At 43.7% G+C, this 25,091-nt stretch overlaps 2 long non-coding RNA genes across 2 annotated transcripts; one reads left to right on the forward strand and one right to left on the reverse strand.

The window, feature by feature from the left end:
- Nucleotides 1-309: 309 nt before the first annotated feature.
- LOC140000533 (uncharacterized) lies at nt 310-2,300 on the reverse strand. The gene is made up of 2 exons (XR_011805574.1): nt 1,408-2,300; nt 310-655 (listed from the first exon to the last, which is right to left on the reverse strand). It is a non-coding gene; the product is annotated as an uncharacterized lncRNA (long non-coding RNA).
- Nucleotides 2,301-10,440: 8,140 nt separating this feature from the next.
- Nucleotides 10,441-14,158, forward strand: LOC140000534 (uncharacterized). Its single transcript, XR_011805575.1, has 2 exons — nt 10,441-13,170; nt 13,849-14,158. It is a non-coding gene; the product is annotated as an uncharacterized lncRNA (long non-coding RNA).
- The last annotated feature ends 10,933 nt before the right edge of the window (nt 14,159-25,091 follow it).

Raw genomic sequence — 25,091 nt, forward strand, 5'->3', positions numbered from 1 at the left:
GGAGAGAAATCAGAGGAGAGAAAGCTGATGCTATTAATTGGAAATATTTTTTAATCATATCTACATGTTTCCCAAGTGGATTTTCTTTACAGTAAATTACTTAATAGCAGTGTAATCGGAATTTAACATTGTTTCAGTTTCATGAACTACTTACATTAATGATGATCTAATCTCCAGGTTGATGCACTCCTGTTTAGGAATTTAAATGCCAGCTTCAGGCTTTAAAAGTTTTTAAGATCTAATTGTCTAATTGTTAATAGTGTCTTGTTGCAGGAAGCACGGCCGAAAGCACGACAGGCACCAGCAGAGTCAGATCATGCTTCATTTTATTGCCCGAATAGCCTAACTTTTATAGAGAACTTAACAGGGGTGGACAGTGTTTCACACAAGATTATTGGTCAAAAGCACTCAGACAAACAACTACAAGAAAACAACCCCACCTGCAAGAAAAGAACCCCCCTTGTGATTAGCAGTCACGTAGACCTTGTCCTTGAGGCCAGCTGCTGGTAACAATATTTTTCTGAGTTCCTTAATTGGGCGATGTGGGAGTCATTGCCGTGGGAGCTTCTCACAGTTACTCTGGTAGCTTGGTTTGCTCAGCTACAGCAGGCCGTGGGATCTATGTTGTTTCCAGATTCCCTCAACAGTGTCTGTGCTTGTAATGCCAAAAAAAAGGGGGGGGGGGGCTTAAGAAACAGGACTTTATAGTTTTGTTTTCCTACAGCTGCTAGTCAATACAAACATATAAAAACAGGTACTACTAATTATCCTGTCATTGATCAAATAAAAATGACCTTTACCTTGTGTCAAACAAGATTCAGTGTTAAAAACGATAGTTCATTTAAGCAGCTTTGTCTAAGGAGAAACACCAAAAGCAACAGCAAAAATTCCCTGTACCCCGTAGAAATACCTTGAAACCAGGTTCCTAGCGCAAGGGCCCCAATACTTTTCCTTCTGGAACTCAGATTTTTGCCTGTGAGTTAGAAATTACACTCCCTGAATTCAAAGTATGTAATTGCTGAGATAAACAATTCAGGAGCAAGCCTTACATTGAAAATTGATAGGTGCAGGTTGCTGGTGTACAAAGACAAATGATGACTCTGCTCGGGATGTGTTTGCAAACAGAAAAGTAGAAGAAGGGCTACACGTATCAAACACTTACATTGCATTGAATAATGTGATAGGTTATTGTCAGTAGTAAGTAGAAAACATTAGGAAAAAATAGTGGTATTGCAGAGAATGGGATGATATAAGAAAAAGAAGAGCTGTAAGGCTTGGGAGCGTGTGTGCAGAGGGAAATTGGAATTGTCTGTAGAAGAACAAAGAGAACAGCAGGAAAGATAAAACATGGGTGATGGAAGGATAGTAACAGCTATTAATTACAATGAGAAGTCATTTGCGCTGTACCTTCACTGCGTGAAAATGGTGATCATTGAAATAGCGTAGGCCCAAGCATCTGAATCCAATAAATGCGGCTTATTTGCAGATGTGATGCCAGCAAGTGAAACCTTGCAAGAAAAAGAAATGCAAGTGCACCTTTGGGCTTGAAATTCACTCTTGGAACCAGATCATTTATGTTTATAGCCTCCATCATTAAGCATCTCTTCCCATAAGTATGCAATCTCAAATGCCAAACTGACCAGTGCTATTAAAAGTGTAAAACTTTTAAGTAAATAGAGAACATAGAAGGAGGAATAACATTATATATATATATATATATATATATATATATAAAGTATTAACCACTAAATATTTACCTCTTTGGTGCAAGTTTTATTGACCAAAATAAAAATTTGACCTTTTTTTTTCTAAAAGGGGAAAATGTTGTTCTCTTGATTTATTCTATCTGACAACTAAATATACTTTTCAAAGAGTTCTAAAAATAGTTGTCACACTATTAGTTACCTTTTTTGTTATTATTATTTATCTGTATCTAGTTCATATACTACCATCTTCTTTATAAGTACTTAAAAACATTAAACAACAATAACTTTACAAAGCTGTGGTGATTTTACCATGCTGGGCAGCTAAACCCCACAACCGGGCTCTCACTCCCCCTCTTTTAGATGAGGAGGGGGAGAAGTAAAGCAAAGAACAATTCACGGGTTGAGATAAGGATAATTTAATTAAAGGGAAATAATAATAATAATTAAATAAAGATTATTATGAACTAAACAATTTAACTAAAGGGAAATAAAAAGGGAAAGGGGAAAAGGGAGGGGGAAAGGGAAAAATAAAAAGAAGGGAGGAAAACAAACAAATAAAATAAATGAAGGCTATGTGGAAGTGCAGAGGAAAGAAATTACTCTCTACTTCCCACAAATGAGCGATGATTGACCACGTCCTTGAAGCAAGGCCTCAACGCACGCAGCCGGTGTTCGAGAGGAGGACCGACGTTTTCCCAACGAGAGCCCACCCCTCCCCTCTTCTTCCTGTTTCCACCTTTTATTGCTGAGTGTGACATCACATGGTATGGAATTTCCCTTTGATTGGTTTAGGTCAGCTGCCCTAGTGATGTTTCTCTTCTCACTTTTTTGCCCACCCCCTAGGAGGGTTAGAGAAAGTCCCGATGCTGTGCCACTGCTGCTCAGCAGTAGACACAACACTGGTGTGATAACACTGCTGTTCCAACTACAAGTGCAGAGTACGGCACTGCATGGGCTGCTGCAGGGAAAGTTAACATTCCAGCCAAACCCAATACAAAAGCGAGACTTGCTTTGCTTCATGGAAAACAAATGTTGAGAAAAGTGGTGTTACAAGCAAGCAGTGCTGCAGAGTGCTGAGCTAATGTAAATCCCCCATTTATGTAAAATAAAGGGTGAAGAGAGATTTAGTGAGTAAACTCAAAAGTTTAAGAGAAAACAGGTTTCAAAACTGACCTGAGCAGGATAAATTGTGACATTACTCACACAGTGCACACAGGGAAATGGATTATGTAAGAGAAAAGTAATAACAAAGATATTCTGTGGGAAAGGAATTTGCAGGTGGCTCTGCGCTGTTTCACACGTCCCTGAATTAGAGATAATGAGGAAACAAGCGGTAGAAACAAAAACTTGAGCAAGGTTGAGATAATGTAAATTGGCTACAGTGTTAAAGATGAGCTTTGGGCAGTGGCCAATTGCTGGCTGGATCAAAGGGTGTGTCTGAGGGTCTCTAACTAATAGTATGACAGAGCATGGGGCTATGGGGAAAGTATATGTAGTAGTGAAAAAGGGCAATAAATGTCTCCTGTTCAAGAGCCATCAGGAGTCTGTGTCTTGCATCCCTTCAATATTCTTATTTAATAAACATTCTGTGTTCATCTCAGTATTTTTCCTCTCAATGATAACAATAAAAAGAACAGGAAAGTTTATGCAGTAGATCTAGGAAAATATAAGTGGCTTGTTTACAATTAGTACAGCATTTTCTGAATTTAATTTCTTTGCTTTCTCTTTCATCCCTTGTGATACCACTTTGTCCAGGTTCTTGTCAGCAGGAGCCATTCCTTTACTTTGTGTGTGTAGTAGCCTGCATAAGGTAGATAACTGGCAAATTGTGCAACTGGACATTGCTGTTAACTGTTGTTATACATCGTCAATTATCACAGCCACATGAGAGCTTTTAAGCAGAATGCTTTTGATTTCTGAGGCAATGATTTTTGAGATATTCTTTTACTGCTGTTTGGATTGAGATCACTAGAATTGCATGTATTTTGCTGAAAACCAGGATATAGATATTCATCTTCTGTTACTTCATGTAATTTGTGTGTTTGTACCACTGCTGTGTTAACTCAAGACTTATATCTGAACCATGGATTTGTTTTATACAGGCAAATTAAACTGGATATGTGTCGTGGTTCCGCTAGAGTGGGCAGCCAAGCTCCACCACAGCCGCTCTCTCACTCCCCCTCCTCAAAGAGGAATGGGGAGAAAATACGATGAAAAGGGCTCAAAGGTTGAGATAAGGACAAGAAGATCGCGCAGTAATTATTGTAACGGGCAAAACAGACTCAGCATATGGAGATAGTAAGATTTATTGCCTATTACTAACAAGCTAGAGAAGTGAGAAACAAAGGAAAGAAACCAAAAGCACTTTCCCCCCCCCATCCACCCTCTTCCACCTCCTCCCCCCGAGCGGCGCAGGGGAACGGGGCAATGGGGGTTATGGTCAGTCTACAGCGCTTCTTCTCTGCCATTCCTTCTCGGTCACTCTCGTCTGCTGTGCTGTGGGGTCCCTCCCACGGGATACAGTCCTTGATGAACTGATCTGGTGTGGGCTTCCCACAGGCAGCAGCTCTTCCAGAACTGCTCCAGATATGGGTCTGTGAAATATGATAATCTGATTCGTGTCAGTATGGAACAGTGCTAGGGCCGCATGGTATGATGAATGTGACCTTCTGTCTTACATACCCTTGTATAACCACAAGTCTAAGAAAAACAGAGCGGTTAATGTATATAGTTCTTGTATCTTGCAAAGGAATGTTTTAGCAATTCATGTCAATAGAGGGCTTGAAGGGAAATGTATTTGTAGGCTTTTCCTTGAAGTCTCTGATATCTGGGGGGTTTCAGAATAACTGCTAACTATTATGACTATTGCATGGGACACTATGCAAGTCTCTGATATCTGGCCAGGAGATTAAGGAGACGGGGAGAGCTGAAGAACAACCAAAAGACAAAGCTTGCAAGAGAGGCTGCAAAGTCTCTGACATCCGGCCAAGATGGACAAAGGAGAAGGGCAAGAAAAAAAGCCTGGGAGGAAGACTATGAGCCTTCGGCACAAGAGATCCCCAGAGACCCCCAGAGGGACCACCGGAGACTGATACGCATGTTCCAGTAGGAGGGTTTGGATTCCAGAAACTAATTATAATAACCCTGTTTTTTTCTAGAAGTAATAATGAATATGAACTTATTGAGGCGCACCTGGGGGACAAAGCAGTCATTGGTCCCAGCCAGCATGGGTTTGTGAAGGGTAGGTCCTGCCTAACTAACCTGATTTCCTTTTATGATAAGATCACCCGTATGGTGGACCAAGGGAAACCAGCTGATGTGATTTTTTTGGACTTCAGCAAGGCTTTTGACACGGTTTCCCATAGGATCCTACTGGACAAAATGTCCAGCATACAGCTAAATAAAAACATCATACGATGGGTGAGCAATTGGCTAACGGGCAGGGCCCAAAGGGTTATGGTAAATGGGGCTGTGTCAGGCTGGCGGGCGGTCACCAGTGGGGTCCCTCAAGGCTCCGTTTTAGGGCCGGTACTTTTCAATATTTTTATAAACGATCTGGATGTAGGAATAGAAGGTATTTTGAGCAAGTTTGCTGATGACACCAAACTTGGAGGAGTTGTGGACTCGAATGAGGGTGGAAAGGCCTTGCAGAGGGATCTGGATAGGTTGGAGAGCTGGGCGATCACCAACCGCATGAAGTTCAATAAGAGCAAGTGCCGGGTCCTGCACCTGGGACGGGGAAACCCTGGCTGCACGTACAGACTGGGCGATGAGACGCTGGAGAGCAGCCTAGAAGAGAGGGATCTGGGGGTCGTGGTAGACAGCAAGTTGAATATGAGCCAGCAGTGTGCCCTGGCAGCCAGGAGGGCCAACCGTGTCCTGGGGTGCATCAAGCACGGCATTGCTAGTAGGTCAAGGGAGGTGATTGTCCCGCTCTACTCTGCGCTGGTGCGGCCTCACCTCGAGTACTGCGTGCAGTTCTGGGCACCACAGTATAAAAAGGACATGAAACTGTTGGAGAGTGTCCAGAGGAGGGCTACGAAGATGGTGAAAGGCCTGGAGGGGAAGACGTACGAGGAACGGCTGAGGGCACTGGGCCTGTTCAGCCTGGAGAAGAGGAGGCTGAGGGGAGACCTCATCGCAGTCTACAACTTCCTCGTAATGGGGTGTCGAGAGGCAGGAGACCTTTTCTCCATTAACACCAGTGACAGGACCCGCAGGAACGGGGTTAAGCTGAGGCAGGGGAAATTTAGGCTTGACATCAGGAGGAAGTTCTTCACAGAGAGGGTGGTTGCACACTGGAACAGGCTCCCCAGGGAAGTGGTCACTGCACCGAGCCTGTCTGAATTTAAGAAGAGATTGGACTGTGCACTTAGTCACATGGTCTGAACTTTTGGGTAGACCTGTGCGGTGTCAAGAGTTGGACTTGATGATCCTTAAGGGTCCCTTCCAACTCAGGATATTCTATGATTCTATGATTCTATGTAGGAGCCTAGGAGCAAAAAAATCAGCTGCCTTATGTAACTGGTGTGCGTCTTGGTGGAGCAGAGACTCCCGGTGCACCCAGCGCTGTTTGCTTACCTCTATTCCTTTAATAAATTGTAAACTTTGATTATAGTCCTATTTTGAAGACCGAGACATTTATTACAGGTCCGTACCACGGGGTCCATCCCTCAGGAGAAAACTGCTCCAACATGGCTCCCCCACGGGCAGCAGCTCCTGCCAGGTCACCTGCACCTGCATTGTCTCCTCTCCACGGGCTACAGGTCTGGCCCAGAATATGCTCGGGCAGAGGTCTTCCACAGGCAGCCTCCGAGCCTCCGTCCATGCAGGTCCACCTGCTCCACCGTGGTCTCTTCCAGGGGCTGCAGCATGGAACCCTGCTCCACATTGGTACTCCAAGGGCTGCAGTGGGACATCCTGCTTCACCATGGTCCTCACCACAGGCCGCAGGGGACTTCTGCTCCGGCACCTGGAGCACCTCTCCCCCTCCTTCTTCACTGACCTTGGTGCCTGCAAGGCTGTTCCTCACTCCCCTCACTCTCCCAGCTGCTGTGTGGCGCAACATTTTTTTCCCTGTCTTAAATATGCTCTCACAGAGGCGCAAAACAACATCGCTTATTGTCTCGGCTCTGGTCAGCAGTGGGGCCCTTACCACACATGGGGCAGCTTCTAGATCGTCCTCACAGAAACCACCCCTATGGCCCCCTGCTACCAAAACCTTGCCACGTAAACCCACTACAATATGTCAAAGCTATAGTCTTGCAGCAATGATATGTCAATGATGATTAACACCACAACAAACAGAATCCTTAATCCCTCTTTGATTAATCCCAGAAACCATCTATGCATTGTTTCAAACAAATCAGTGAGCCATCGATCGAAAGGATTGATATCATATTGAATCTTTCTCATGTGCGCTTTCAGGAAAGTAATGGATTTGTGAATTGACTCATTACGATCAGAAAGGTTCATACAGCACATTCCCTCAAAGTCCTCACACCCATGCCCTTGAGCCAAAAGCAAGAAGTCAATAGCAGCTCGATCCTGTAAGAGTGCATGTCGCAGACTATTTTGATCTGGTAACATCTCCTCAAGTATCTCTGTCATGGCATGGGCTTGCTTCTCGGCTCAGCATGCCAATATTCCTAAATTATTAACTGCGGTGACAGATGCCACTCCTGGCACAAAAATTGCCAATGCCACTCTAGCCGCAACACCAAGCAACTCCACATTATCATTGCAATCCGGTGCAAGCAATGCCCATTTATGTCTGGTGATCTCACGCAACTGCGACAAGCTAGGAGCAAATATAGTGAGTTTACCTAAGTAACATGGACCTCCGATAGCATTTGCAGGGATACCTTGCCAGGCCCTATCCCCACAAATCAGAAAGACATCAAGAGGTAAGGCCATAGCTGTACGATTGTTCCAAACTTCCAATTGTTCCAACTTGTTCCAATTGTTTGAGAATTAATACTCTCAGGAGGGCCGTGTCTTCTCGGTCACTAGTCAAACATAAGTGATTCAAGACAAACAATGCCTTCGCTCATCAATGTCCTTGATTTCTTTTAATATCGCTAATTGTTCTTTTAAAACCTGATGTGATCGCTCAACAATCGCTTGGCCCGTGGGAGAATATGGAACACCTGTGACAGGCTTTACTCCCCACATTTTCATAAACTTCTAACCCTTTTGCTAACATACGCTGGACCATTGTCCATCTCGCTCTGCTTTGGCCCTCCCATAATGGCAAAACACACCATCAGATGTCTAAACACATGGTGTGCTTTTTCTCCCCCCTGCACCGTTGCCCATATGAATCTTGAAAAAGTATCAATACTCACACGCACATATCTTTCAGTATCAAATTCCAATACATGTCTTACATCCATTTGCCATACCTCAAGTGCCTTAACACCCTGTGGATTAATACCCAAACCTAACCCTGGTCCATGATGACTACAGGAAGGTCACACTCTTACTATTCCTTTCGCCTCTGTCCAAGTAAGTCCAAGCATTCTCCAAAGACCCTTTGCATTCTGATGGAACATTTCATGCAACACTCGCGCATTTGCAAAATCACTCTAAGGCCTCTTTGTGACTATACTCACCAACTTGTCTGCTTGTGAATTACCTTCTGTTAACCCAATCGAGAACTGATGACTACGTATATGGATAACACAGTAAGGTGCAGTTCTCCCCTGAATGGCATCTCGCAGCTGCAGAAATAATCTGTCCCTCTTAGTTTGCCGTATCAAGGCATCCTCTATCCGTTTTACCACGTTGACAACATACAGAGAGTCTGAGACGATATTAATCGGCTCATGCATCCAGCACTAACAAGCCCAAACAAATGCAGACAATGCCAATGTTTGTAATGAATCCCCTGTCTCCTCCGGAATTATGTATTTCTCCCAACTTCCGTTCTCGTACCACACACACACAGCCTTCCTACTTGCCATACCTGCATCAGTGTATACAGTGCGACCCACCACTGGTCGGGACGAAAGCCGTGGTACTATCCTGCCATTTATATGATCTTATAACTTGCCATGGAGGCCCCTTTGGAGTTCGGGAATGTACCAATCCCGGGTAACCTAACACAGCTTCTCGTAGTGGTATGGATTGCTGTTAGCACCATTCCAAATGATCCTGAGTCATCAGAAGACTAATATCTCCTGGTTCCTGCCCGCTGATCTCAATACTCCGAGAGTAACCCTTACACACTAACTCTGCGATAGCTTCCACCCATGTTTGAACACTCGTTTTTGGCTGAATTGGTAGGAAAATCCATTCCAGAACTCGAAAACGCTGCCCTATCATTCCACCCTTGCCATCACCTGTTTCATTTATGTCATTCCTATTCCCAGTGCTGTTAATGTCAGTGGCATCTTCCTGATACCGTTTCTATCTTTGGCGTCCCTTACTCTCTCCCTTTTCTTTTTGCCACTGACCATTCACCGCAAATGGATGAGACGCATGATTGCTTATTAGGAAAGAGAGTGTAATGTCTGCTATATGGCTGCAGGCAGTGCCAGCTGCAACCTTAGAAGCTATTTGCGAAAGAGCCTGCCGGTGGTCATTTGTTAGCGTAATCTGTGGCTCTGCACTCCTGCACCGCAATAAAGGTAGTAATATAGCTAAGGCGTCATTAGTAGTCCGTACAATGTGGCAACCCCTCTGAATGTTATCCAGGAACATTTGTACATCTGTCAAATTATGTAACAGCATAGTTATATCACCTATCTGGGGACGAATAGTAGAGTCTGACATTTTCCATCCCAAGTATAGCCATGGCTGTTTCTGTTGAACCTTCTCTGGGGCTATCTTCAACCCTTTTGCTTCCAAAGTATCCTTAATAAACTTTAAATCTGAATCCTGGAAGCATTCTGGCCTACCAAACCGAATGTTATCCATATAATGGTAAATAATTATGTCACACCACGCTGTCCAAATTGGTTCTAATGCCCAGGTCACATATAATTGACATAATGTAGGGGAATTCCTCATCCCCTGTAGAAGCACTAGCCATTCATAGTGCTTTGCCGGGGCCTGTTTGTTAATGGAGGGTACCGTAAAAGCAAATCTCTGACAGTCCTGTGCCACCACATCTGGTTGCCTCGACTGATCAGCTCTCTGTACCAACATGTCCTCTACTGCTACAGTTCTCGGCAGTGTAACTAAGATGTTTTGAGTTTTTGGGTTTGCATTATCAAATGCAAGCATTTTGAACACACTGCTTTTAGACTCCGCTGTTAGATCAGGATGATCAGGAATTGCTGCCCACAACTGATCGATAAAATTATCATATGGTTCCCCAGGGCCCTGTTCTAGTGATGAGAATGGAGGTGCTTTCTTTTCCCCTGGGAGACTAAGAAGAGCCCTCAGTGCGAGCTGCGCAGCTGTTTGGTGAATAATCACAGGGAACTGCAGCTGAACCTGGGTATTGAGATAAGGACCCATCCCCGTTAACATCTCTGCAGTAATCCCATACAGAGGGTCCCACGGTTGATGCAGTTGACCCACTTCCCCCTGCGGTAACTGCAACCATTCCCTTTCAAACAATAACAATTGGGAAGGAGTTAACAATGAGCATGACAAGTTTTGAGAGTCAAGTGGACACATTAGTTCTGCCTGGAAAATCCATTGAAATATCTGTTGAGCCACCTGGGATTGTAAACCATAGTCCATAACCGTTTTTGGAGCTTGTTGTGAAAGCTTCCAATCATGCGGCTGCCACGACCCAGTGCCTTGCACAGGGTCGATATTAATAGGGCAGGCCAAGGATGTAGCATGCCAATGCCCTTCTATGATGGCATCACATATGACATCGGAGCACCTGTCCCTCCTTGGTGCCGACGGTGGTGTAGGGATGGACAATGAGCGAGTCGGCTCCGGTGGGGCAGACGATAGAAGAAGCTCCTCCGAATATGTAATTTTTAAGTTCTCCAATTTCACTAGCAGTTCTTGGAACAACTCCTCCACTGAAGGTAGATTTTCGCAAGCTGCTTCTGCACCTCTCATTGGCAAAGCATCCCGAGTGGATTTATTGCTGCCTGGCAGCGGCACAGATGCTGGCAGCACAGCTTCATCAAGATTTTCTGGTGCAGGGGGTGGGGAGGGCAGCCCCCACTCCCCATCAGCACTCTGCTCCGATAGTCCCGTAGTTATTTCTGTCGCTGATTGATTTATTGAAGAGGGCATACCCCGAACGGGTGGGTGCAGGAACCGATGAAAAAGATCATGCCAGCCATGTTCCTGAGGTCTCAGGTTTCATACTCGGCGTTCTGTCAGTCCCAGACGGTACTGAGAAAGCTTGTGCCGCCGCCATCGCCATCTGCTGTTCGCTTTTCATACCGCACAGCACATTAATCACTGTGTGCCACGTCCCACTTGCATCTTTATCCAGCTTTCCACTTGAGATGGCTTTATCCCATAAGCAATTTCCTACGTGCCGCCACTCATCTGGGCTAAACATTAGAGGGATTTCCTTCAGAAAACCCTCCTTCTGAGCCCAGTGCACCAAGGATTTGATCTTTTTTACATTGCAAGATACACCTGTCTTAGAGAGAATACTAGAGAGAAGCTGGATAGCTGCTTCCTCCTCCGTGGTTATGTCAGACGAGCCGCAGGGTCGTGATCTCCACCCCTCTGCTATGTGCCAATTCACCACACGGTGGCGATCGTCTGCCGTTTCCACTGAAGCCTCCGATGTCCCATAGCAACTCGACCCCGGATGTCCCGCGTCTCACCACGATACTTCACTCTTCCGCATCTCACCATGATTCTGCTCCGCGTCTCACCGCGATCTCCGCCTCTGCGTCTCACCGCGATCTCTGTCTCTGCGTCTCGCCAGAATCTCTGTCTCTGCGTCTCACCACAATCTCTCAATCTCCGCGTCTCACCGCGGTACCTGTGTCCGGGTCTGTGCTTGGAGTCTCTCAGCGTCTATCAGGTTTTTCAGTGTCTGTCAGGTCTCTTAGTGTCTCTCAGCGTCTCTCAGCATCTCCGGGTCTCAGCCTGTTCGGGCGCCATAGGTTCCAGGAAGAAAAACCAAAAACACGACAGACAGTACTATGGTCAGAATTAAGGCCTCATGGCTTTCACTACCTATTCACATGGTATGGAATATCCCTTTGATTGGTTTAGGTCAGCTGCCCTGGTGATGTTTTTCTTCTCACTTTTTTGCCCACCCCCTAGGAGGGTTAGAGAAAGTCCCGATGCTGTGCCACTGCTGCTCAGCAGTAGACACAACACTGGTGTGATAACACTGCTGTTCCAGCTACAAGTGCAGAGTACAGCACTGCGTGGGCTGCTGCAGGGAAAGTTAACATTCCAGCCAGACCCAGTACACCTAACTGAAACCAGGACAAAGTACTTTTACCTTGCCTGAGTTCTGACTTCCAGGATGTTGTTTCTCTGTGATGCATTTGGTTCTTTGCCTCTGTGTTGAAAATGTTAGCAAATACTGCGGGTATTACTCCTTGGGAGAAACGTTGCTATTTGATGATTTTCTGATAAGGTCATAGGTCAAGAGGACCATCACCTTCTACTTTGCTGCTGCTATCAAATACTTCCCAGAACATAATCTAATTACAATATCTAGGAAAGAGGGACAGCAGAAAGCATATGGAACATTTTAACCATTTGTATGTTTTGATTTTAACCTTATCACTCATCTACAGCTAAGACTATTATTTTGAATCTTTAGGGAATGAGGAAAGGAGGATTAGTTTTCCCTTATAAATGTTCAAGGAACATTCCTCTGTATTACACCTTACAGGTATTATCATAATCTTCTCTCTCCAGTACTTCTAGTAATGATAATAATGGCCATTACATTAAGGTTATCGATAAATAAATCATAAGGATCTTTTATGTGTTGCTAATAATTAACTTCTAGGGTACAAAGAAAAAATGCAGCCCCAGTGTAAATGAAGATACTGTAGACTGCAATCACAGAAATGTAATGGAATCACACTATACCAGCTAGTGCTAACAGAGGAGCTCAAAGTCATGTTGGCTCACCAATAAACTCACATCTTGCACTTTACTGTTTATAATTTTCCTCCTTGACTCACTGCAAGGGGTTTCAGTTGATACTAAAACATAGCAGTGTAGGGAAAAAAATGTTGCGCCACACAGCAGCTGGGAGAGTGAGGGGAGTGAGGAACAGCCTTGCAGGCACCAAGGTCAGTGAAGAAGGAGGGGGAGAGGTGCTCCAGGCGCCGGAGCAGAAGTCCCCTGTGGCCTGTGGTGAGGACCATGGTGAAGCAGGATGTCCCCCTGCAGCCCTTGGAGTACCAATGTGGAGCAGGGTTCCATGCTGCAGCCCGTGGAGGAGACCACGGTGGAGCAGGTGGACCTGCACTGACAAAGGCTGCCGCCTGTGGAGGACCCCTGCCGGAGCAGATTCCGGGCCAGACCTGTAGCCCATGGAGAGGAGACCACGCAGGAGCAGGTGACCTGGCAGGAGCTGCTGCCCGTGGGGGACCCAGGTTGGACCAGTTTGCTCCTGAGGGATGGACCTTGTGGAACTGTTATAAATAGCTCAGTCCCAAAATAGGTTTATAATCAAAGTTTACAATTTATTAAAAGAATAGAGGTAAACAAACAGTGCTGCGTACGCCGGGAGTCTCCGCTCCACCTAGTCGCACACCCGTTACATCAAGATGCTGATTTTTTTTGCTCCTAGACTTACATATTCATTACTATTTCTAAAAAAAACCCAAAGAGTTATTATAATTAGTTCCGGAATCTGAACCCTCCTACTGGAGCATGCGTATCAGTCTCTGGTGGTCCCTCTGGGGGTCTCTGGGGGTCTTTCATGCTGAAGGCTCATAGTCTTCCTCTCAGGCTTTTTTTTCTTGTCCTTCTTCTTTGTACTCCTTGGCTGTCTGTCAAAAGCTTGCACAGCGTTCCCTGCAAGCTTTGTCTTTTAGCCGTCCTTCAGCTTTTCCCTTCTCCTTAATCTCCTGGCCAGATATCAGGGGCTTGCATAGTGTCCCATTCAGAAGTCATAATAGTTAGCAGTTGTTAGCAGTTGTTCTGAAACCCCCAGATATCAGAGACTTCAAGGAAAGTACATAGTTTCCTTCAAGCTCTCTATTGACATTAATTGTTAAAACATTCCTTACAGTACGGACCCATATCTGGAGCAGTTCTTGAAGAGCTGCTGCCTGTGGGAAGCCCACACCGGATCAGTTCGGGAAGGACTGTATCCCATGGGAGGGACCCCACAGCACAGCAGACGAGAGTGACCGAGAAGGAGCAGTGGAGAAGAAGCACTATAGACTGACCATAACCCCTATTCCCCTGTTCCCCTGCGCCGCTCAGGGGGAGGAGGTGGAAGAGGGTGGATGGGGGGGGAAAGTGCTTTTGGTTTCTTTCCTTTGTTTCTCACTTCTCTAGCTTGTTAGTAATAGGCAATAAATCTTACTATCTCCATATGCTGAGTCTGTTTTGCCCGTCACGATAATTGTTGAGTGATCTCCCCATCCTTATCTCAACCCTTGAGTCCTTTTCATCGTATTTTCTCCCTGTTCCTCTTTGAGGAGGGGGAGTGAGAGTGTGGTTGTGGTGGAGCTTGGCCGCCCACCCAAGTAAAACAACCACAAGTAGACACACATGAAGTACAGGGGACCTCTATGCTGGAAGCAGAAATTTTCACAATGAGGGATTAAGAACACAGCTATATCAGGAAAAAACAGACCCCATGGTCTTTGGCTTTGAGGCCAGTTCATGCAAATCTGCTGGTCTCCATTAGTAGACTGAGCTAATGCACTGGAGAAATCTTGCAGACACCAGAAGGACCATACATGTGTATGTTGCTCTCACACGAACCTTTGCCAGGTTTTAACTGGAGAGAGTACACTGAATGGATAAGCTTCCTGAAGCTGCTCATGGAAGCAGTCCCATTGGCTTTGCAGAAATAAGCACTATTTTACTAGGTAAAAATCACAGAACTGGGGTCAATCAGTAGTGTAGACAATCAGTATCATAAATTATTTTTTTCCAAGTACAACCACCTGTAATTAGTCATGTGTGGAGGAATCGTTAAGTGAGGCAGGACATGTGAATGTTGAGCAGTTGGGAGACAATGGGCTGGTGAAGCACCGTACTCAACTCACATGAGCCTTGGCACGTATGCAGCTGGCTGAGAGCCAATCAGGCTCAAGGACACGATGCCCTTGGGCCATCGGGAAAGTCCCTAAGGTGGGACAGGTAGCCAAAAGAAGGAGGACCAGACTGAAAAGCCCGGGAAGTGTTAACCAATCCTGAGCTTAGTTTCTGCAATATGTATGAGTTGATTATGTTCAAACTAGATAAAAGGCGACTGAGCTATCCATTAAAGTTGAAGTTCACTGTTCACTCATACTGAGCGTCTGGGTCTTCCTTCCGTCGGCAACAGTCATGCAGCCCTACAAAGGAAAACAGATTGTTGTCATCTCTTTAATCAGTCCCAAGCAAGTGAATAGAACATGCAGAAAGTTTAATGGGTTTTAATCAAAACCCACAATCATCTTAATCTAATATTATAAAGATACTATCAGTCCCCCACGATGCTGTCTGCCAATTGTGTCCCGCATGGAAATAGAAACAAATTATTTGTAAAGGATATTAACACATTTATGATGGAATTAGAAGGTCTAACACAGATTTATGGGTAGTCAAAACATTATTCCTTACAATACAATCCATTAGCTGTGCATAAACATGTTGAAGCAATTTATATAATTTGGGCAATGGTGGAACAGACAATATCAGTACCCGAGGGTAAAATCATTCAGAGACTGGTGTCATTCAGAGCTTCATGTCCAGATGTAACCTGACTACTTGTAATAACCACTTAATCATAGGAAGGCAAAAGGGTGGGGAGAGAGCAACCAAAGGTGTTGTGTTCAGAAATCCAAATCCATCCAGTTTGACCAAACAACCTCAAACAATCTTCCTGCTTAGTGAAAAATGTGCAGAAAAAAAAAATGGAAAAAGGAAAGTAACATTATTTTGCTTGGTGTGATGCTGGAACATTTTAAATCTTATCCCAGAACAACTACTGAAAGCAATTAATCCTGATGAAGTTCTTGGAACCACGATAGAGGGTCAGCATTCACCAACTTCATCAAGGAATATCTTATTGGCCCTAGAAAGGTGTTGCTAAAGAATCAGAGTAATATGCTCTATGCATCCAAAGGCATGAAGCCTAAAAGCAGTAGTAAGCAATAGAACGGGCATTTGATTGCTATGGCTATTTGTGGTTAATATTGGAATCCATAAAATTCTTCTAAAACTGTATTTTTGAGGGAATTGAGAACTTGCAAATTATCTTGATTTAAACCATTGTGTCTACTTTTAAATCATCTAAACTCCCTTCAAGGCAGTGTATATGAACTGGTTTTAGAATCATAGAGTGGCTTGGGTTGGAGGGGACCTTAAAAGTCATCTAATTCCAAAACTAGAATTTTTTAGGAAACTATATCATATAGATTGTAATATTTTCTCTTCACAGGGAAAGAATTCCTAATACAATTTTAAATTAACAAAATCACAGTCCTTTTACATGAATCCCTTTGGTTTCTATTTTTGATTTTGACCAACCACAGACTTAGGAGCGGATCCTGTCCAGGATCACAAGGAACAGTAAACATTTCTCCAGAGGTCCCTTCCAACCTAAACCATTCTGTGATTATATGATTTCCTGTGCAAAAATTCATGTGCTGTCTGTTGAAACCATGTCCCAGGGATAATTTTCATCAGTTTTCTCTGACTGCAGGAGGAGTGTATGTGTGTGAAGCTGTGGTAAACATGTGATTTATATTATATAGCTGACTGACTGCTGTCTCTTAGTGAGGAATGTAAATTTTACTGCAAAAATTACAACTCATTTTCTGAAATATAAAGTGCAGCTCTTAAGGACGGCTTATGACTGATTTTCTAGCAATGATCAGGGAATAATACTAACTTATATTTTTACAGTTGGGTCTTCATCATGGGCCAGATTCAAGATTGCTTGAGCTCAATAAGAGTTGCTTCCTTCCCTTCTTTAGATATTTCAGTGTGTTTTGGTTTAGGCCGCTGAAATTGTATATCCACCATCAACAGAAGGAGGTTCAATATCTCAACGAGTGTCTAGCCTTTCTCTTTTCTGTTACTGTGGCAAAGAAACAATGATTTGATTTGATTCTGATCTTGAACAGCTAAGAGGAGCATGCTCATTTTCACAGGTATATGTTTTTTAGGGATTATTCAGAAATGTGCCCACCCATATTGCATAAAAATGGGATCACACTGAAGTTGATAATTAAGCAGGCATGTTGTAACCAGGTCATTTAATTCAGCTGTATAGAAAGGATTTTAAAAGGAATAGTGATCTAGTATATCATGGAAATTGTTCAAATACCAAACTTTGGTGAATCCTGCTTTTTATATTGTCTTTCCAAAGTCAAAAAGTGATGTATTTTCATCCACTGCTTGGACCATGGTATGCCAAACTGTAATGTTTATTGATCACCATTCTTTTATCACTTCCCATTGACCATTTGTGTCTGTAGTTATGCATAAGGACTATTGATTGTATAGTAATTACTCTCTAATGGAGGTCATCTAAGGTCACCGGTAAAAACTTGCCCTTCTTGATTTTTGTTAATTTAGTTTATTGGGATTTTGTTTTTCTCATTTTCAGTTTTGGAATCAATTTCCTTTTTGGTGCCTTTTTACATGCCATGCAATATTTAAGTTGTTTACAAGCTGTGAAGAACCTTCAACTTTATCAATTGTCTAAAGAATATTTATTTCCACTGTTGCTATGTGCTAGTCTGCAAGAATATGATATACATTTTTCTGGGTAAAATCTAAAGTGCAAATAATTAGTATAAAAAATGCAACATAGAGAGACTGTTTTTATTTGTTTCCCTTTGGGACACTGGTAGACTGTAACTCAGATTGCAAATCCTCTTTAGAATGCATAATGAATTTACCTTCCTGTAGAAGCTGCTGGAGTGTGAGCAGGGTGGAAGTGTTTGAAGACATTGGTCAGAACTTCAATTCTGGTTTTATAGTTATAGTAGCTGAGCCAGAACAGTGAGTGGGAGTATTAATTTGCTACTGAAGTGTGGGTTCACAAATAATTACTGCACTCCACAAGCAAATAATTACAGATGAAACTGGGAGATGGGGCTACTGTTTGTTACACTTGTCTGCTATCTCTGAAATTGAATACTGAGTTGTTCCAGGGAGAGGTCATATCTTCCAATTCACTTACACAGAACCTAGCACTACAGGGCCTGATCCTTCCTGAGTTTGTCTTTGGCGATCAAAGAATTTATGATAAGCTGTAATACAGTTAGTTCACTCAGGCATCATATTGCAACAAATGTGGGTTACATTCAAGAAGGCAATTCTGGAGGGAGCAAAAGTAATTAGCTAATATCTTGTGCTTGTTGTTGTTGCTGTTGTTTTTAATTGAATTTCATGTTTAGGTCAATTTTCATGCCCACATGTACAAAAGAATCTTACATTTTATGGTCACACATATCTGAAACATCATCCAAAGCTGCTTAAATTACACCAGACTGCTATTTTCTTTTGTGGGTTTGTATGTTTATAAAGATGTACTGGGTCAGGCTGGAATGTTAACTTTCCCGGCAGCAGCCCATACAGTGCCGTACTCTACTTGTAGCTGGAACAGCAGTGTTGTGTCTACTGCTGAGCAGCAGTGGCACAGCATCGGGCCTTTCTCTAACCCTCCTAGGGGGTGGTCAAAAAGTGAGGAGAGAAACATCACTAGGGCAGCTGACTTAAACCAATCAAAGGGATATTCCATACCATGTGATGTCACACTCAGCAATAAAAGGTGGAAACAGGAAGAAGAGGGGAGGGGTGGGCTCTCGTTGGGAAAACGTCGGTCCTCCTCTCGAACACCGGCTATGTGCGTTGAGGCCTTGCTTCAAGGACGTGGTCAATCATCGCTCATTTGTGGGAAGTAGAGAGTAATTTCTTTCCTCTGGACTTCCATATAGCCTTCATTTATTTTGTTTGTTTGTTTTCCTCCCTTTTTATTTTTCCTTTTCCCCTCCCTTTTCCCCTTTCCCTTTTTATTTCCCCTTAGTTTAATTGTTTAGTTCATGGTAGTCTTTATTTAATTATTATTATTATTTCCCTTTAATTAAATTATCCTTATCTCAACCTGTGAGTTGTTCTTTGCTTTACTTCTCCCCCTCCTCATCTAAAAGAGGGGGAGTGAGAGAGCGGTTGTGGGGTTTAGCTGCCCAGCACGGTAAAACCACCACAGAAGAGTATGTTTTTTTAGGAAGAACTTCACTGAGAGGGTTGTTAGGCATTGTAATGGGCTGCCCAGGGAAGTGGTGGAGTCACCATCCCTGGAGGTCTTTAAAAGACGTTTAGATGTAGTGCTTAGTGATATGGTTTAGTGGGGGACTTGTTAGTGTTAGGTCAGAGGTTGGACTTGATGATCTTGAGGTCTCTTCCAACCTAGATGTCGTGGTTTAACCCGGCCGGCAGCTAAACACCACGCAGCCGTTCGCTCACCCTCCCCCCTCCCTCTCTGGGACGGGGGAGAGAAATGGAAAGTGAAGCCCGTGAGTTGAGATAAAGACAGTTTAATAAGACAGGGAAAATAATAGTAACAAAAATAATAATAACAATAATAATAATAATGATACAATAGTGATAATATGAAAGTAATAATAGTATGTACAAACAAGTGATGCACAATGCAATTGCTCACCACCCGCTGACCGATGCCCAGCCTAACCCCGAGCAGTCCGGCCCCCTCCCCCCGGCTAGCCACCCCTATATATTGTTTAGCATGACGTCAGATGGTATGGAATACCCCTTTGGCTAGTTTGGGTCACCTGTCCTGGGTCTGTCCCCTCCCAGCTCTTACTGCACCCCCAGCCTGCCCGTTGGCAGGACAGAGCAAAAGGCTGAGATGTCCTTGGCTTAGTATAAGCACTGCTCTGCAACAATTAAAACATTGGGGTGTTATCAGCACTCTTCTCATCCTAAGCCAAAACACAACATTCCACCAGCTACTAGGAAGAAAATTAATTCTGTTCTAACTGAAACCAGGACACTAGACAATTCTGTGATTCTGTGATTCTGTGATTTTCATTTCTGGGTTGCCTTTTGTCTAGCACTATGCTATGAATATGTTCACATAGCTTCTGAAACAAATGAAATTTCAAGTGCCTTCTTTTCCAGGCAGTTCACAGTAATAGTGTTGGTGGTTTAATGGATGATTGAGCAGTTATGAGGAAGTGGGGAAAGTCTGAAAATTCCCCATGGCTGTTATTCACAGTGGGGAAAGTCTGAAATTCCCCTTGGCTGTTATTCACAGTGACCTTTACATTGGCTCATTGTCCATACTTGACATGGGTCAGGCAGACAAAAGCTGCTTTCCTCTTGTCAGTCAAACTGAGTTATTTCCAATTTCTCCTTTAAGGCCATGTCATGCCTTTTGTGAATCTTTTGGACATGACAAATCATACGAGAATGCATTACTCAAGGAAGGCCAAAATGCAGTATTCTGTTGAAAGAGCTCTGAAAATCACTTCAGGTATTTACTGCTGATGTACAAAACAAAGCAAAATAAATCATGATTCATTAGAGGTTCACATGGTTTGGTTATTCTAGCCCTAAGATGAAGCTGTACTGTTTGATTTGCCCTATGAATGTATCTTAAGATAGTGTTACCATGAAACAGCTATGGATGAGAAGCTACTTTCCTGATTCCCTGAGAGGGAAGCTATAGAACCAGGTACAGGCAGATGATTTTACCTGGTAAAGTACAACCAAATGCCTCTTCAAAGAGGATGAACTTCAAATATTGCCCACAGCTACATGTTTTTTCCAGACCAGAGCTGATGTGTGTCTTACTCCCATCAAAGAAGCAGAGTTAGCATATGACTTTTCATTAGCTATCTGAATGTACCTTGTCTGCTGTTACATAATACTCTCCTGCGGAAAAAAAAACAAACCACAACAAGCGTGTCTAAAGGGTGTTTTGCTGAGAATGAATGATTTTTGGTGTTAAATACATGGGCCAGTGGTAACACGTTGTTCAGCGTGGGATGGTAGGATCAGGCTTTTCCATTTTGCTCAATAGTCAGGTGTTGCTAACTATTGGGTTCAGTTTCAGAATCAATGAATCACAGAATCACAGAACCATAGGGGTTGGAAGGGACCTCGAAAGATCATCGGGTCCAACCCCCCTGCTAAAGCAGGTTTCTCAGAGCAGGCTGCCCAGGTAGGCATGCAGACAGGCCTTGAATATCTCCAGAGAAGGAGACTTCACAACCTCCCTAGGCAGCCTGTTCCAATGCTCCGTCACCCTCACCGTGAAGAAGTTCTTTTGCATGCTGGTGCGGAACTTCCTTGCAGCCATTGCCCCTTGTCCTATCCCCACAAACCACTGAGAAGAGGTTGGCTACATCCTTCTGTTCCCCACACCTCAGATATTTATATTCATTGAGGAGATCCCCTCTCAGTCTTCTCTTCTCCAGGCTGAACAGACCCAGGTCTCTCAGCCTTTCTTAATAGGAAAGATGCTCCAGGCCCCATATCATTTTTGTGGCCCTCCGCTGGACTCCTTCCAGGAGATCCCTGTCTTTCTTGTACCAGGGAGCCCAGAACTGGACACAGTACTCCAGGTGAGGCCTGACCAGGGCAGAGTAGACGGGGAGGATCACCTCCCTTGACCTGCTGGCCACACTCCTTTTAATGCACGCCAGGATCCCATTAGCCCTCTTGGCCACAAGGGCACAGTGCTGGCTCATGGTCAACCTGTCGTCCACCAGGACCCCCAGGTCCTTCTCCTCAGAGCTCCTTTCCAGCAGGTTGTCCCCCAGCCTGTACTGATACTTTGGGTTGTTCCTGCCCAGGTGCAGGACTCTACACTTGCTCTTGTTAAACCTCATTTGGTTTCTTGCTGCCCATCTCTCCAGCTGGTCCAGGTCTCGCTGAATGGCAGCACAGCCTTCTGGCGTGTCAGCCACTCCTCCCAGCTTTGTGTCATCGGCGTACTTGCTGAGGGCAGACACTATTCCCTCATCAAGGTCGTCGATGAAGATGTTGAACAAGACCGGACCCAGCACCGACCCCTGGGGAACACCGCTAGTCACAGGCCTCCAACCGGACTCTGCTCCTCCGATCACCACCCTCTGAGCTCGGCTAGTCAGCCAGTTCTCAACCCACCTTGCTGTCCACTCATCTATCCCACACTTCCTCAGCTTTGCTAGTAGGATGTCATGGGAGACAGTATCAAAAGCCTTGCTAAAGTCAAGGTAGATGACATCCACCGCTCTCCCCTCATCCACCCAGCTGGTGATGTCATCGTAGAAGGCAACGAGGTTGGTCGAGCACGACTTCCCCTTGGTGAATCCATGCTGACTAGTCCTCATAACCTTCTTCTCTTCCAATTGCTTGGAGATGGCATCCAGAACAAGTATGAGCTCTAATGAAAATGATAATATTAGTCCTGAAAAAGGATTTAAAAAAAAAAAAAAGCAGAAACTTTAGCAAGTAAAAAAGGTAGAAAAGGGAATAGATTAATGAGTTCATGGTAACAGAGCTACTCAAGGGAAGAAAATGTCATCTATAAAATAAACCAGATTTTATTACACTGAAAATGTCTTCCAGTTACTGTGTTTATATATGATGTCAGCTGATATGCTGGCTGTAACAGTTTTTGAAAGGAGCTAAGAATCAGCCAATGTGGCTGAGATCAGCAGTTAGTAACTTCTCTTAGGATTAAGACTGAGCTGCAAAGTAGAATATGTCTCAGCTCTCTAAGTAGTTTTGAAAAAAAAAAAAATCAGGCTACAATGATGGACAGCTCTTTGTACATTTGCAAAGTGCAGTTTCACTGCCTTGTCCCTCATTACTTAAACTGCTTTACACTTCTGTCATACCAAGAAAGCAATTTAAAAATGCTTAAGGTAGGATTCATCCCCATATTCTTATGAAGTTTAAAAACAAATTGCAAAACAAATTTATTTCTTGCAGGTACTTTCTGTAAACAGTAAGATTACAGAAGTCAGAGGTAAACATGTTCAGACAGCAAGTAAACCAATCCAAAAGTAGAAATTCAGTGTACGTGGTTCATATGACCTTCCAAAGTTCTAGGTTTTGCTTAATAAATATATCTGTTCTGCCTTAACCAGAAGTTTCACATAGTTAAGTGCTGGAGAGTCTGATAACTCCTACTTTGCCAAAACAACCATTGATTTCAAGGACTTTCAAAAATGAAGGATCAGACCCTATATTGGGTCCATTAAGCTCTGCTCAGCTGACAAGCATATTGCATTTTGTCTGATGTCTCACTATAATTCTTGTTCTAGTTGCATTTACTGATAGAATAAGGACATCTAGAGGACTCTTACCTGACCAGCTCATTCAGCAATATTATGTGGACTTTGTTTTATGTTCAGACAGTTTAACAATTATGCCTTTTATATGACTAATTTATGTCAAACATGTGAAGAGACTTTTTTTCAGATGTGCTGCATACAATATGGCATCAGCTAGCTGCTGTTCAATGCACAGGCGCATACCTAAGTGGACAAAGTATTAAACATATGTATCAGGCCAGAGGCATTCCTACAAAAGAAACCCAGTAGAAGCAAAAACCTGGCAGCACCCCAATATACAAAGTGGATTTTCTTGAGAATTTCTTGCAATTTTCTGTCTTTCAGCATTCCTTATTGTAACTTTATTTTATGGTGCAATAACATCTGACTCATATATATTTCTCCCACTCACACAGGGAGGCAATGAAACTTGGTGAAAATTTGTAATGAGTCATGAAAAGAACGTGTGGCCATTTGTAAGATAACTGACACATGGCATTTTTAATGATGTAGTCATTGTCATGAAATCCAAGGTCATATCCCAATCATAGAATCATAGAATCATAGAATATCCTGAGTTGGAAGGGACCCTTAAGGATCATCAAGTCCAACTCTTGACACCGCACAGGTCTACCCAAAAGTTCAGACCATGTGACTAAGTGCACAGTCCAATCTCTTCTTAAATTCAGTCAGGCTCGGTGCAGTGACCACTTCCCTGGGGAGCCTGTTCCAGTGTGCAACCACTCTCTCTGTGAAGAACCCCCTCCTGATGTCAAGCCTAAACTTCCCCTGCCTCAGCTTAACCCCGTTCCCGCGGGTCCTGTCGCTGGTGTTAATGGAGAAAAGGTCTCCTGCCTCTCGACACCCCCTTACGAGGAAGTTGTAGACTGCAATAAGGTGTTATGACTCATATGTGAATTATTTTACTTGAACCATGGCTGTTTTTTATCCATGGTTAGTAGCTGCAAGAAAAACAAACTGACTTAAATGTACTGTTTGTAAAAATTGTCATACAACTGTGGTGGTTTTACCTTGCTAGGCAGCTGAACTCCACCACAACCACTCTCTCACTCCCCCTCCTCAGAAGAGGAGGGGAAGAAGAAAAGAAACAACTCACAGGTTGAGATAAGGATAATTTAATTAAAAGAAAAAATAATGATTAAGGAAAAACATTATTAATTAAATAATTTAACTAAAGGGAAAAAAGGGAAAGGCGAAAAATGGGAAAAAAAAAAAAACAAAAACAAATAAAGGCTATGTGGAAGTGCAGAGGAAAGAAATTACTCTCTACTTCCCACAAATGAGCGATGCTTGACCACGTCCTTGAAGCAGGGCCTCAACGCACGCAGCCGGTGTTCGGGAGGAGGACAGATGTTTTCCCAACGAGAGCCCACCCCTCCCCTCTTCTTCCTGTTTCCACCTTTTATTGCTGAGTGTGACATCATATGGTATGGAATATCCCTTTGGTTGGTTTAGGTCAGCTGCCCTAGTGATGTTTCTCTTCTCACTTTTTTGCCCACCTCCTAGGAGGGTTAGAGAAAGTCCCGATGCTGTGTCAGCACTGCTCAGCAGTAGACACAACCCTGGTGTGATACCACTGCTGTTCTAGCTTCAAGTGCAGAGCACAGCACTGTATGGGCTGCTGCAGGGAAAGTTAACCCCATCCCAGACAGACCCAGTACAACAACAAGATTCAGAGCCCCAGCATGGTGGTTTTTCAAAGGGTGTTGGGTTTATGAAAGTATCTAAAACTGCATATGTAAGCTTACAGCTATTTTAAAAAATACGTTATTATGTTAGGTGTGTAGTTTACACTGAGAGGGCCATCACCTGTCCCTCATCCACGAGGAACATATCATTTCCTCAACACCCAGGGAACAGGGGAAGAAGAGGAAAGAGTTTATTCCTTTTTAGCTATACTGATGCTTCATAAAACACTGGGGAACTTTATTTTCAGTGCAGTCCTAGGTACCAAAACATGTAATAAATCTATGCCATTGAAAACAGCCTGAGG

Source organism: Anas platyrhynchos, chromosome W (assembly GCF_047663525.1).
Source record: "Anas platyrhynchos isolate ZD024472 breed Pekin duck chromosome W, IASCAAS_PekinDuck_T2T, whole genome shotgun sequence".
NCBI lineage: Eukaryota > Metazoa > Chordata > Aves > Anseriformes > Anatidae > Anas > Anas platyrhynchos.